This window comes from Helianthus annuus, chromosome 6 (assembly GCF_002127325.2).
Source record: "Helianthus annuus cultivar XRQ/B chromosome 6, HanXRQr2.0-SUNRISE, whole genome shotgun sequence".
Taxonomy (NCBI): Eukaryota; Viridiplantae; Streptophyta; class Magnoliopsida; order Asterales; family Asteraceae; genus Helianthus; species Helianthus annuus.
Window position 1 is genome coordinate 115,793,017 of NC_035438.2, and position 14,953 is coordinate 115,807,969.

A 14,953-nucleotide genomic window follows, 5' to 3' on the forward strand; every position below is an offset into this window, starting at 1 on the left:
ACTTAGACAGAATCAGAGGCGGAATTCATTGATTCTGTCTTCGTAAAGCTTGATTTCACTATTTAACGTCTCGTTTATTGATCAATTGACAATTATACACGTTCTGGAGACAAATCGGCAGGGCTTCGCCGTTACACGCACATTGACACCCACACCTTAATCAGGTTCGCTCCTATGACCTATATATAGACTATCTGGTTCGCTTTTATGTCATGACATAAAAGCGGACCTAACAACTTGACATAAAAGCGGACCTAAACCTTGACACGTGAGTGGACCTATTCAAGTGACACATAAGCGGACCTCACCTTTGACATAAAAGCGAACCTAACTAAACTTATGTGTTTCTTGATTTCCGATCACTCTACAATCAGCCCTAGCCTAAGACTCGAACTAAGATGTAGTCGACAGACAACTGCACCAACAGACTCCCCCTTGAATGTTGACGGAATCTTCAGTGAGAGTCTTCAAACATTACAGCTCTTCATTCTTGTTCAGTCTTCTTCAGGAACTCTCCTGGAATCATATCTCTTTCAGGAACTTCTTCCTGGAATCATGTGCCTGGATCTTTCTCTGGCTATAACTTTCATCAGACTCCCCCTATCATCATGCTAGGATCACTGTCTGGAATTTGTTATCACCATTGAAATCAACTCCTGGCTTTTCTCTGATCAATTCAAATATCTACACAAACTTCAAACACTGATAAGAACACTTTCAGATTTAACATTTAAACAAAACTATGAAGATCAAATTGTAGGTTAACATTCAACTTAAAAGTCAAGTTAATGAACCATTAGGACATTTCAAAATCTTCACATTTTCACTCACTCTCTCCCAAACCATAAGTTCAACATGTTTAGCACTTGAAATGTTTGAAAATCAGCTCTTCACATTCAGTTGTCGAAAATCTTTTTGAAGTTTTCAAATTTCAAACAAAAAATACAATATTTTTGGATTTTTTTAATTCGACGAAAAACTGAAACAAACAACAAAAACAAACACTATTTTTGAGAGATTGTGCAAAGAGGATCATATCGGATTTCTGAGACATATCACAAACACCGTTGATCTTGACTAATCAGCAAATGTTAAAAACAAATTTACTTCTGATTGTCAGTATTGTTGTCCACTTAAACCTCTACACAAGTTTTCAATTGATTCAAGATACGTATTTAATGTCTTAGCACTTAAACTTATTTGAGTGTCCCACCTCTTGAATATACTCCCGTATCCAGATCTCAATATTCAGATTTACAGGTAAATATACTACGAATGATATCTGTATATAAATTAGGGGATGTGCGAAAACTGAGGGATCTCAGGTCGATACTTCCGTATGCGCAGAGAGATATCAGTTTCAACTTTACGGTGTGTCCCCCTTAGGAGATCTTTTAGCTACAACAACTGATTATCAATTTTATTGTCTAATCAGCTGAGGGCTAATGCTATGTTTCAAGCATATGAAGAAAATATTATCCAAGGACTAGGTCAGAACTTCCATTCAGCAGAAGTCCCGGAATAATACCCCAGACATCATTGAGTATAAAAACCTAGTATTTCAGAATAAGAAACCTTTCAAACGAGATTTCATGGGTTACCTATATATCCAAGTAGTGTTCCCCACAAACTAAGCAAGTTTGAATTTAGGTTTATATCTCGAATACAATTTACTAACTGTGTGAAGTCTACTGACACATCATTAGTAAGACTTGTTTAAAAAACATTTTTGACTTTACAAATCTCTAGCATGCTGTGATAGTCCACCTATATACTATCATCTCCTCTTTTTGCAACAAAACTCATTTTCATTTTTCAATTTTTTAAATTTTTCAAAATTTTATTACTCCCCCTAAAATCAAAATATGTTTCAATTTTGATTTTCTGAGGAAAAATTGAAAACAAACTATACAAGAAATTTGACAACATTATGTGAATTACCTCAATTCACCATTCTCATGCAAAAACAATCAGAACTCCCCCTCACAACAAACTATTTTCCCATTTAGATTTCAAAACACTTAAGTTTGTTTCAATCAAAATGGTTTTTCCGGAAAAAAAATAGTTTGTTTAACAACCATTTGTAGGTTCGGGGTTATCTTCATCATCATATTTTTATCAAACTCATAATAGATTTGACGCTATCAGTTTTAAAAACTCAACATGATACTCGTAGAAAATCAAGTACAACTTAATGTCCCTGATTTACCACATGTAAAACGAAAAATCACCAAAGTGAAATTTCCCAAGAAATATGCCGATTCATGTTCCACGCTTACCAACCTGGGAACTCCGGCAAGTCAGGTTTTTCTATTTAAACAGATTCACCCAAGCCTGACGGTCCTTGGGTGATTTCGAATTCTTATTCAACAATGGTGGAAAATTTGCCTCATCCATTGTTAAACCAGAATTCTCCTTTTTTACCTCAACAACTGGCTCCTCTGGTTTTGATGAACCAGAATCATTGCCTGCAGGTGGCTTGTCTGACTTTGACCTGTCAGATTCATCGCCGACCATTTTCTTCTTCTTCTTATCCTCTTTAGTCCTCAGATTTGTATCTGATGAATTCATCTTGCTTGACTTTGCAGCCGAGGAAGTTGATTCATCAGAACTTTTATTCTTTCCGACGGATGAACCCGAGGACACAATCTTCTCTAGATACTCTCAGGCTTTCTTCCTCTTCTTCCTCAGTCGGTCTTTCTGCCCCTGCGAAAGCTTCACTTTCGTCTCTTGAACTTTCTGTTCTTGAACTTTTGGTTTTTGAACTTTTGGTTCTTGAACTTTCAGTTCTTTGGGTTTGACCTTGACTGGAATTCTTGCCACTTTCTGAGATACAACCCTCGATCTGTCATTCGATTTCCTTGGGCAGTCTCTGGCAATGTGACCTTTGATATGACAGTTAAAGCATCTTCTCGATTCAAACCTCCAATTTTGGCAGTTAACAGCAATGTGTCCTTGATAACCACATCGGTAACACACTCTGTTATCGTACCAGTTACCACCTTCGTACCAAACATTCAAGTTGTAACATTGTTTGGCCTTGTGGTAGTCGTTTCTCCTCTTCTTAGCTGGATTTGACTTTTCAGCACTGTGGTCAAACCTGCACCACTTATTACCAACAATTTTTGAGTTTTCATTTTTCACTTTTTGTGCTTTTTGATTTTGATTGGATGATCGATCTGATGATCTTTTATTCTCTTTTTGAACATTTTTCAAATTTTTATCTTTTTGTTTCTGTTCCACTTTCTTCTTCAAAAGTTTTTGCTTAGAGCATTCTCCCTTTTCAGTCGATTGTAGAACAGTTTTCTGAAATTTTTCTTTTAATTTCAAAAACAGTTTTTGTTTTTCAATTTTGTCATCTTCATCATCAGATTTCTCATCACAATCTTCAACTTTGACATTATCAAAGTTTGTGACATCGTCACTTATTGGAACTGAATTGATTGGTTTTGGACAAGGAAATTTCAGACTATCTGATGCAGTCGCAAAACCTATCAATTTCTTCTCAAGGTCATCAATCTTGCTTCTGGAATTTTCAGCTTCTTTTCCAAGCTGAGATATTCTACCAAGATGAGACTTGATCAAACTTTCATTCTCATTCTTCAAATTTTCAAGAACAGACTTTTCATTTTCCAAAATTTGTATCTGTTCTTGGAAGTTTGATTCATTAGCTTTCAAATTCTTATTTTCAAGCTTTATCCAGAAATCCAAATCTTCTGAAGATTTCTGTTTGCTTTCAAGCTCTTTTTCCAATTCTTTGATTTTCTTTTTAGCACATTCTCCGTCTTTCTCCAATTTTATAATTTTCTGAAGATGAGAATTTATCATTTTCTGTTTCTCAATGTTGTTTTTGCTAAACACATCTCTCCCATCTTCAAGAATTTTCAGTTGATTTTGAAATTCTTTTTCACTTTTTGATTTTTCAATTTCAAAATCCTTAATTTTCTCTTCAAAAACTTTTTCTTTTTCTTTCAACTTCTTGTTTTCAAATGTCAAACTGTTCAAATTACTTAACAGTTTGTCATTTTCAACCTTCAGTTTCTCACAATTTTCTTTCAAAATAAGAATCTGCTTATCATCAGCCTGCTTCACATCTTCTAACTTCTTGACTTCCAATGTCAAACTTTCCGCATCCTTCAAGAGTTTGTCATTTTCAGTCTTGAAGCTGTCACATTTTGAGCACACTGGTGCAGAACTTGAAGATCCAAACTCTACAGATTCCTCAGCATTTGAAATATCCTTTGTTTCCATCTTGTATGTTCCTGCACAAAAGAGTTTAACAAAATCAAAAGGATTCATACTTTCATCAATATAACATTTCCTTTTAATATCATATTTCAGAATCCTCTTTGTTACAAGACACACACGAATTCTTCTATCAATCTCAGAAATTACATCCAAATCCAATTTATTTAAATTCTTTTCCATTTCGTTCACCAAATCCCTCCTTTTTGTTTTCTTCCTTACGAACTTCTGCATTAACCTCATTAAAGAACTGATGTGGATAAAGCTCTTGAAAAAAAACTTGTTTTTTTAGCTCAACCATGAATTCATCCCATTTAGCAGGTAATGCAGTTGTCAATTTCGATATTTGTTCATCATTTGACATTCTAATACCCTTTCTCCACATATTGTCCGTTAAAATTTTAAAACGTGTTTCCATCTCATTCAACGTTTCATCCTTTTGACATATGAAAAGTTCAAAACTTTTAACCCAAATGTCCGTACTCACATTCCTAAAATTGTTATCCACAGTTCTCATATACCAACTATTTAAACATTCAAGATCATTGTTTTCCTGCTCATCAAACCTCATTGTCATTTTTCAAAGAATCCCGACAAGTCTTTATTGAACACAAAAGTGAAACTGTAGCTGTCACAAAAGCGAATTGGTCAAGTGTCGTAAAAGCGAACCAGAATTGACCACAAAAGCGGACCAGACTTGTCACAAAAGCGGATCTCAACTGTCACTAAAAGCGAACCTCAACTAATGTGACACAAAAGCGAACCAGTAATGTTCACAAAAGCGGATCTCGTATGTGACTTAAAAGCGGACCAGATTTTGCACTTCGAGCGAACTAGAATTGCAGTTCGAGCGGACCAGATTTGCACTACGAGCGAACCTTAAAAGCGGATCTCTCACTTGACCGTAAAAGCGGATCTCAAACGGACATCATTTTAACCCACTTTTAGACTGAATTTTAACACCAAACTTTCAAGGGTTTGTCAATGTCCTATAATGTACAATCTGTGAAATTTTTATCCAATTTTGACCAGTAAGACTCCCTGAACTGATGAAAGAAGGTGTAGAAATCAGAATTTTGAGCGAAAATCGAGCTAAACGGTAAGAACTCTTCCTCCTGAGCTCTGATACCACTTGTAGGAATGTTTGACGACCTGACGAGTCGATCAGAAGAGCACTTAGACAGAATCAGAGGCGGAATTCATTGATTCTGTCTTCGTAAAGCTTGATTTCACTATTTAACGTCTCGTTTATTGATCAATTGACAATTATACACGTTCTGGAGACAAATCGGCAGGGCTTTGCCGTTACACGCACATTGACACCCACACCTTAATCAGGTTCGCTCCTATGACCTATATATAGATTATCTGGTTCGCTTTTATGTCATGACATAAAAGCGGACCTAACAACTTGACATAAAAGCGGACCTAAACCTTGACACATGAGTGGACCTATTCAAGTGACACATAAGCGGGCCTCACCTTTGACATAAAAGCGAACCTAACTAAACTTATGTGTTTCTTGATTTCCGATCACTCTACAATCAGCCCTAGCCTAAGACTCGAACTAAGATGTAGTCGACAGACAACTGCACCAACAGATGCTGATGAGCGAAAGAAAGAAAGAGATTGGAGGATGCTTACAGTGTTAGATACTTTGAAAGAGCGTGAAGACTGATAAAGATTGAAGACTCGACGTACTGAAGACTCGACACCGAAGACTTCGCCAACATCCAAGGGGGAGTCTGTTGGTGCATATGCTTGTCGACTTCGTCTTGTATCAAGTCATGTATTAAAATAGGATAGACTGGAGCTCGGTAGTCAAGAAAATAGGATTTTAGGGTTGTTGGACCAGTTCACACGAACTGGCAGAGCCAGTTCATACGAAGTGGCCATTTCGCACGAATTGGTGATGTCTGGTTCATGGGGACTGGCTTGCCTATAAATATGAGAGCTCATGTCTTCATTTGTAACTTTGGATTCCGGTAGAGAAGCTCTGCCGAAGTGTCTCCAGACCGTGTAAAGCTATCAAATCAATACAAGAGACAGTTTAAGTGATTCTAAGTGCATATCAAGCTGATTCAACATCAATATGTCTGTTTCCGCCTTTCATATTGATCTAGAACTCTTCTGATCGACTCATTTGGTCGTCAAAACGATCCTACAAATACCATTCGTCGCGTAATTTGGATCGATTTCACGTCCATTCGAGTTTTCGTCGTAATTAACCGAATAACGTGATCGTACGACCAAACGAACCGACATCTGAGATATTTTCAAGCATATTTCATGTCCCCTATACTTTGACTTCATTATTGAGCCATGAAAATGGATTAACGGGGCTTAAACGCGTCAGAAATCAAGTTTTGTGCTTGCAGGGACCTGTTTTGTCATTTCTGGAAAGTTGCTCGCACCACGCGACGGCTTCTGCCGTCTCTGTCGCGCCACGCGACAGCCCTGTCTAGGCAGAAACATTGAACCTACAACCAGCAGCTGTTCCTTGGGTTTTTTTACATGGTTTTAACATACTTTGGGCTGGTATTTGGACTCCCCTAGTATCTAAATCAATGGGTAACAAATGTATGGCTATGATCAAAGCTCTAAACATGTGGAATGATCCTAACGGTTCTTGAATTTCTATATAAACCCATCAATTTTCATTTCAACTTGCCCACTTCATAATTTTCTTCTCTAATCTGCTATTGGGGCTATCCCTTCTTGGTTGAAGGCTCATTTCTTCAGTTTTCTTGTTCTTGATCCAAGCTTGGACCTTTTGTAAGTCTCCTTCATGCTTGGTTATGCATTTCAAGCATGAAAGTCAAACAGTATTGGACTTTCTGCTTTGACCATAAATTGGTCAACACAAAGTTCGTTTGAACTTTGCAACGTGAGCTTAATCACGATGGTTATAGTCCCTTGTGACTATACCTACTGATTACCACGTTGATTAGGCGTAGTGACGAGTCAAAGTTTCGGTCAAAATACGTATTTATGCGTATTTTGCAACGAAGCTATTTTCGGGTATCAAAATACTTTGTTTTGATATCAAACCTGTTTTCTAACTTAGTTAAACATGTTTTAACATGTTTAACTCGTCACTTTTAGTCTAGTGCTTGTATAGGGTCGTAAGTCAAGCGGTCTTGATAACTGCTTAGACTTTCGAATCTGACCCGTTTGGCCGATCGTTAGGATCCAACCAAGCATATTTTGTGACCAAAGTTGTATAGGGAATAACCTTCGAGGTTATACCTTATGGTCACTTAGTTTAATTAGTTGTATGATAGGTAGTTTATATGCCTTAGGTAAATGACCAAAATGCCCTTTTCATGCATAATTTGAATTTAAGCATATGTAATCTAAATCTTATCACTTAAACTGATTATGCAACATATTTAAACATGTTAGGGCGTATAATACTTGTCATAGGACTAGTTAGGCGTCTCGAACGCGCATTCGCGCAAACGACCCGTTAAAGTAGCGTAGACTACCTTAACGAGTCGTAACGGGTCATAAGCACTTAGGATAGGTTCCAATATAGAATGTAGGCTTTGTTAAACCATATCACCTGAGTTTCAATACTCATTTGGTTTACAAGACCTCATTCTACCCGATTTTCCGATTTAGGTACCGATTATTTAACATAGTGATTCTATACTAGGTGCCACTTGATTCCTTGATTTCCGAGCTTTGTTAGGACATTTAATCAATTATATTTGCAATCTCAAGTGAGTACATAGTCCCCTCTTTTACATTTTCAAATGTTTTGGGGTGATACGTATGTGCCGATACGCTATTTTCATGATTTCGACTATATGATTACACATGCATAGTACTATCTTTTGACGAATTAAACTATTGTCCATGACTTAAACACTGATTTTCAAAGTTTGTTAGACTATTTGTTCGTTCATATTGTTATTATACATTCATTAACAATAATCAAGCCGATTGGTAGTACGATATAGCGCTATAGGACTAGACACCCCATTCCTGTTGTATGGAATGTCAGAAACCAAAATTTTAACCAAATAGAATTGCCTTTGTGGTATCTCTATAGTCTCTAAAGTGTAGTTTGATGCACTAAGGTTTGAAGGTATTACCAAATCGCGATATATGGTATATTTCGATATACTACCAACGTGATACTGTTTTGCTAAAGCATAGTTTGATATGCTATTGTTTACTAAAGTATAATTTGATATACTACCAAATCATGACTTAAGTATATTTCGATATACTACCAACGTGATACTGTTTTACTAAAGTATAATTTGATATACTACTGACTCTGTTATTTCACAAACTAAAGTATATTTTGATATATTACCAAAGCATAGTTGATATGCTACTTTCAAAACAAAGTATAATTTGAATACTACCGATGCTTTCATTCTTAAACCAAAGTATACTTGTGATATACTACCAAATCTATTATTTCAAAAACCAAAAATATATTTTGATATACTATCTGTTTAACTATTTCATAACTAAAGTACATTTAGATATACTACTTATCCGATTATCTCAAAACCAAAGTATATTTTTGTATATACTATAAAACTTTTACCAAAACGACGCATTTTAGAAACAAAACTTTTACAAGGATTCATGGCTATTTTTGAAAACTTAAAACCTTTTCTTGAGTTATCCAAATCCATGAATCAAATTCACAAATCCTATGTTACTCACAGGCATTTTTATGCTGACGTACCTATTTTCACATATGTTTCAGGTGCTGCTATGTGATGAATGTTGATGCATGCTACACATAGGATGGACTCGTGCCTTAACGACTTTAAAACTTGAGAGACAATTATTTGTATTTATCTGATTTGTAATAAAACAATGAGTTCATTAATGGAATAAAATAAATCTTTAACCATCGTGTTGGAACCTAAAGGTTTATTCATAGAGGGATATATAGTTCAAGGGTTAATGTTTTTGTTTAGTTCATTTCACTGTTGGGTCGATATGTTTAAATGGGTTTTGTATAATTTTTCGAGTGGGCCTAAGGGTTTCGACCCATATGTTTAGTATTTAAGTAAACCTATACCATCAGGTTTAGGTTGATCAGTACGTAGAAAGGAATAGGCGACCGAAAGCTTGTGAAGTCTTGTATCAGTCTCGTTAATCGTTGAATGCAAGATTTCCTGGTTTGTTTTATTTATATATTGTTTCGGTCTTGATTGTTTATACTTCAATCAACTTGTGATTGATTTCCGCACATTCACAGGTACCTGTTTGATATCATTGAAAGGTTCTCTCGGATTTTACAATTGGTATCAGAGCCAAGAAACCAATTCTTGGTTCGGTTTTGATATCATTCTGATTCAAGGATATATCTTATATTACTGATCCGGTTTTTGCTAGTGTTTGTTTGCAGTGACAACAGTTTCGATTGCATGTTCTGTTTTTGGATCATTCAATCTTCAAATTTTTCATAGAAAATATTGAAAGATTGTATTGATTTTGGTTCGTGTGATTTCAGTGTGTTATTTGCTGATTTCTCGGAGATTTGGTGATCAAAGAAAATTTGAAGATTTCGATATCTTTGAATTTTCAAAAGTGCTGAAAATCAGGGATTACGAGTCAACAACATTATCTCACAATTTTTTTGCAGGTCTCGACTCAAAATCAATTGCCGTCTCGAGTTGTCAACATCTGGTCTCGACTCGCAATCAGCTGTCTCGACTTGTCAACATCACTGTCTCGATCACTGTCTCGATCACTGTCTCGACTCGCAACCTGCTTTGGTCTCGAGTTATCAACTTGCCTGTTTTGATTCACAACCAGAATTAGTCTCGAGTCATCAACTGCTAGTCTCGACTCGTAACCAACTGATGTCTCGAGCTGTCTACTTTTGGTCTCGACTCGCAACCGTGATCTTGACTCGCATCGACGATTTGCAACGTGAATTGGTCCTTGGACTTTGAACTTTGAACATTGACCTTTGGACCTAAAACATAATTAATTAATTAATTAATCATGTCTGCAAATAATGTTGACTTGGCTGCTCTTAACAAACAACAAGAAATGGATTCAAAGGTTGGAACCACTACACGGATTCCAAGGTTGACCGATGCAAATGACTTTCCTGAGTGGAAGTGGCATTTTGAACAACATGTGAAGGTGAAGGATTCTAAAATTTGGAGATGTATTCTAAGAGGTCCAAGGGAGATAATGATAGATAGTCCTACTGAACCTGGTCTGAAAATAAAGAAACCCAAAAATCAATATACTGAAGATGATCTTGATATAATTGAAGAAGATGAAAGAGCACTGTCCTACTTGACCATGGGATTGGGTCCAGATATTGCTATTGGTTTTCGTGCCTGCAAATCCGCCAAAGAACTATGGGAATCTCTGATCGATGTTTATGAAGGGAATGAGGACATGAAGGAGAGTAGAAGAAATTTGCTAAGACAAAATTTCAACAATTTCAACCATATCTATGGAGAAACTGTTGATAACCAACTTCAGGGGTTTGTCAAACTGGTCACTCAAATGCAGATGGAAGAAATTCATACATCAAATGCTTCGATAAATAGACAGCTTCTGAACGCGTTGCCGAAAAGCTGGGATCATCATGTTGCTATGATCAAGAAAACAAAAGATCTTGCTAGATGCAGTCTGTCAGAGATGATTTCTCAGATCAAAGCTTGTGAACTAGATGATAAACAAAGAGAAACCAACTATAAGAACAGCATGCTAGATACAGGATTCTCTGTTGCTCCTACTTCGTCAAACAATAACAACGCAGCTCTCTTGTCTCAAGGAGGATTTCAAATATTTAGCAATGCAGCGTCTGCTAAATCTTCTCCTACCTCAGCAAATGTCTATTACTCTGGAACTTCGACTCAAGTTGCTCCATCACGATCTACTGCTGCGCTATCTTCAAATATGTATGCTGCTGCTTCCTCTTCCGCTGTGAAAAATGAGATGATTGCTTTCTTTACACAACAGTCTAAAGAAAATCTGGATATCGCAGCCTCTGTCATAAACTGTTTGAATGCATTTGTTGCAGGAAAAAATTGATCCTCCTAAATGGTGTGGTGATGACTTACATCAAATTCATCCTGATGATATTGAAGAAATGGACATCACATGGCAGATGGCTATGACTGCTTTCAGGGCAACTAGGTTGATGAAAAGAACTGGCAAAAATAAATGGGGAGCTTCTTTACTGGGGCTTCAACAGTTCCTTTTAATTTGCGTTGTTACAACTGTCATGAGGAAGGACACTATGCACGAAACTGCACCAAGCCACCGATTAATAGGGAACAGACTCCAGCCCCGCCTGTTACACCTAATCGTGAAAGAGCTCTTGTGACCACATCAAGTATAACGGATGATGCTGACGCTAGTGGAAGTCCTCAACCTCTAGGATTAGCTCAAGCCTTGGTGGTTCAGCCTGATATCAACTTTGATTGGAGCTCAGAAATTGAGCGACTAAATATCTCAGCTCCAGAAAAACAAGCAAATCCAAACAACATTGCTTTTATGACCTCAAATGTTCAAGTTCCTGCCATTGGGGATGAAACTCCAGCACCTGAGGAGGAGACTTCGGCAGAGAACATTGCTCTCATGACTCAGATTCTTTCAGCTCCAGTAAAAGGTCTCACCAAAGAAGAGGTACTTTCTGTTTTTTGTACTCCTGAATGTAGAGAAAGAGTTGAAGCATATCGAATTCACAACGCTGAGCTAATTCAAGATTATCAAGATATAAAAAATAAAAATTTTACTTTATCAAAAAATGAAAAACTTTATAAAGAAAAGATTGAAGCTCAGCGAAAAGACATCATCAAACTTAAATATGATGTAAGTGTAAAAACTAGTCAACTCTTATATGTTCAGGAGAAACTATGCAACGTGACTAAAGAGCTGGAGGATATCAGAGATAGATATAAAATAAATGAGCTTAACATAAAGAAATTTGATTCTTCCAGCAAATTAGTCAAAAACTTGTGTGATCAACAACTCGCATTCAAGGAAAAGAAAGGGCGTGGTTTGGGTTATAATCAGACTCCTCCTCCCTACAATGATAATTATACTTATTTACCAATGACTGAGGAGGAGATGATGAATGAAAGTAACATGACTTATGGTCCTAAAAACAATAAGTCATCATTTAAAGAATTACCAATTGAGAAACAAAGGTCTATTCAAACAACTTTTGTTTCTAAAGGCTCGATTGATCCTAACGTTTCGTCTTCATGTGCAGACGAATTTTCTGAAGTAAAGTGTGGAGATGTTCTTGGGAGTGAACCAGTTGTTCATTCTAATATTTCTGAAAATTATTTTGAACAAACTGAATCTAATATTGCTTTTGGTCGGTCTTTGTTTGCGTCGCTTTCTGCTTATGTTTCGTCTAGTGAGCCTGATGTTTTGGGCAAAACTGATAATGTTTGTGTTAAAACTTTGAACAATAAGTCTGGTGATAGATTTTCTTCAGTTAATGATTGTGAATGTGATGTTTCTGACCCCTTGGTTGATGACAGTGTTACAGGTGAGGTCCCTCAGGACACATTCAGTGAAACCACTGAAACTTCTTCACAAGAAAATCAAGAGTATCATGATTTTTCTTCTGAATCTGTCTTAGTAGGCATCCCTAATGTTGAATCTAGTGGGATTCCATTGGAAATTGTAGTTGAAATTGAACTTGAATTAGTTTCACATGATAAATGCGTTGATGAAATGCATATTGATGAGACTTCTGCATGTTCAAATACTGAAACTGAATTTAGTAAAGAAGAACAAGGGCTTGAGATAAATAAAGAGTCATCAGAAAATGTTTTTGAACTTAAACATCCACTTCGAATGATGATCACAGTAAAGAAAGTGTGTCAAATTGTTCATCAACATCACATGATTGTGTGAATTCTAATCAGCAGACACCAAAATGCTCAGAACAACCACAAGCAAAACATATTCGGAAAACCAAAACGTCCAATCATTCAAAACCAAGCAAAGCTTATCAAAATTTTCAAAATACTCACAAAATGAAACGTCAAACATGTTTTAATTGTGGAATTGCTGGCCACATTGCCAGAAACTGTGTTCAACTCCCAAGTGCACAGTACAAGAAGAAGTTCATTCAAAATCAGAAGGTCAAGTCTAACCGATATCGTTGTTCAGATTCAATGATGACTGAAAGGTCTAAGTCAATGAAGAACAACTATCGCAAAACTAAACCTTCTCATCAAAATTGGAATGAAGCCAAATGTAGAAATCAAAATCAAAGAAACAGTCTTCAAAGAAATCAAAATAATGGTTTTGATAACTATAATTCTAATTGGTCAAACACTTTTTGGAAACCTAAAACTGGTACTGCACAATCTAATACATTTGGCCAAAGGTATCTCATGAAAAATCCTTCAAGATATCTGATCAAAGATAATCTCATTTGGCAAAGAGTGACATATTTTGATGCACAAGGGAAACCCAGATTCACTATGGGTTGGGTTCCTAAATCTAACTAATCCCGCTAATCGTGCAGGAACAGCTGTGGAGGACTACTGTGCGCCTTTGGTACATGGATAGTGGCTGTTCCAAGCATATGACGGGAGACTTGTCTCAACTGGTCAATGTAAAAGAATTTGACGTTGGATATGTCTCTTTTGCGGGAGGAGAATCAGGAAGAATCACGTTAAAAGGAACAGTGAAAAACGGTGTTTTAAGCTTCGAAAATGTGAATTATGTCCCAGAACTGAAACACAATCTGTTGAGCATTTCAGAGATTTGTGATTGAGGAAATTCAGTCCATTTTACTAAGAAAGGATGCTATGTGTTGAAGCCAGGGATTGTGATTCCTGAAGACTGGTTTTTAATGTCAGCAGAGAGACGTGGAAATGCTTCTGTGATTGATATGAACAAGAAACCGTGTGAAGAAGTTACTTGCCTATTTTCGAAGATTTCAGAACATGATGGTCTACTGTGGCATCGTCGCCTTGGGCATGTGAAGATGAAGAATCTGAACCGACTGGCTAAAGGTCAACTAGTCCGTGATCTTCCAATCACAGATTTCATGTTGGTTGAAAAATGTGTTGCTTGTGCAAAAGGAAAAGCTCAGCGAAAACCTCACAAGTCTAAACCTACACCCTCAACGAAAGCCGTGCTCGAATTACTTCACATGGATCTTTTTGGTCCAGTGAATGTGTTGAGTATTGGCAAGAAAGCTTATTGTCTCGTAATCGTTGATGATTATTCACGTTATACCTGGGTGTATTTTCTCAGCCACAAGAATGAAACTGCAGTCTTAGTGAAGCAATTCATAACTCTAGCAGAAAATCAAGCAAGCACCAAAGTGAAGGTTATTCGATCTGACAATGGAACAGAATTCAAGAACGTTACTTTGGATACATTCTGAAATGAAAAGGGAATTGATCGCCAGTATAGTGCACCACGAACTCCTCAACAGAATGGAGTAGCTGAAAGAAGAAATCGTACTCATATCGAGGCTGCACGAACTATGCTGGCTGACTCGAAGCTTCCTAGTTTCTTTTGGGCTGAAGCAGTTAGCACGGCTTGTTACGTCCAGAATCATGCTTTAGTAAATAAACGTCATACGAAAACTCCTTATGAGATTCTGGAAGGACGTAAACCTTCGGTTTCACACTTTCGTATCTTTGGATGTCCATGTGTATTATTACTTATGGACTCTAATGGAAAGTTTGAAGTCAAAGGAGACGAATGTTTCTTTGTTGGATAT

At 36.8% G+C, this 14,953-nt stretch overlaps 1 pseudogene; it reads right to left on the reverse strand.

The window, feature by feature from the left end:
• The window catches only part of LOC118479619, a 49,855-nt pseudogene that overhangs the window by 28,943 nt on the left and 5,959 nt on the right, over window positions 1–14,953 (reverse strand).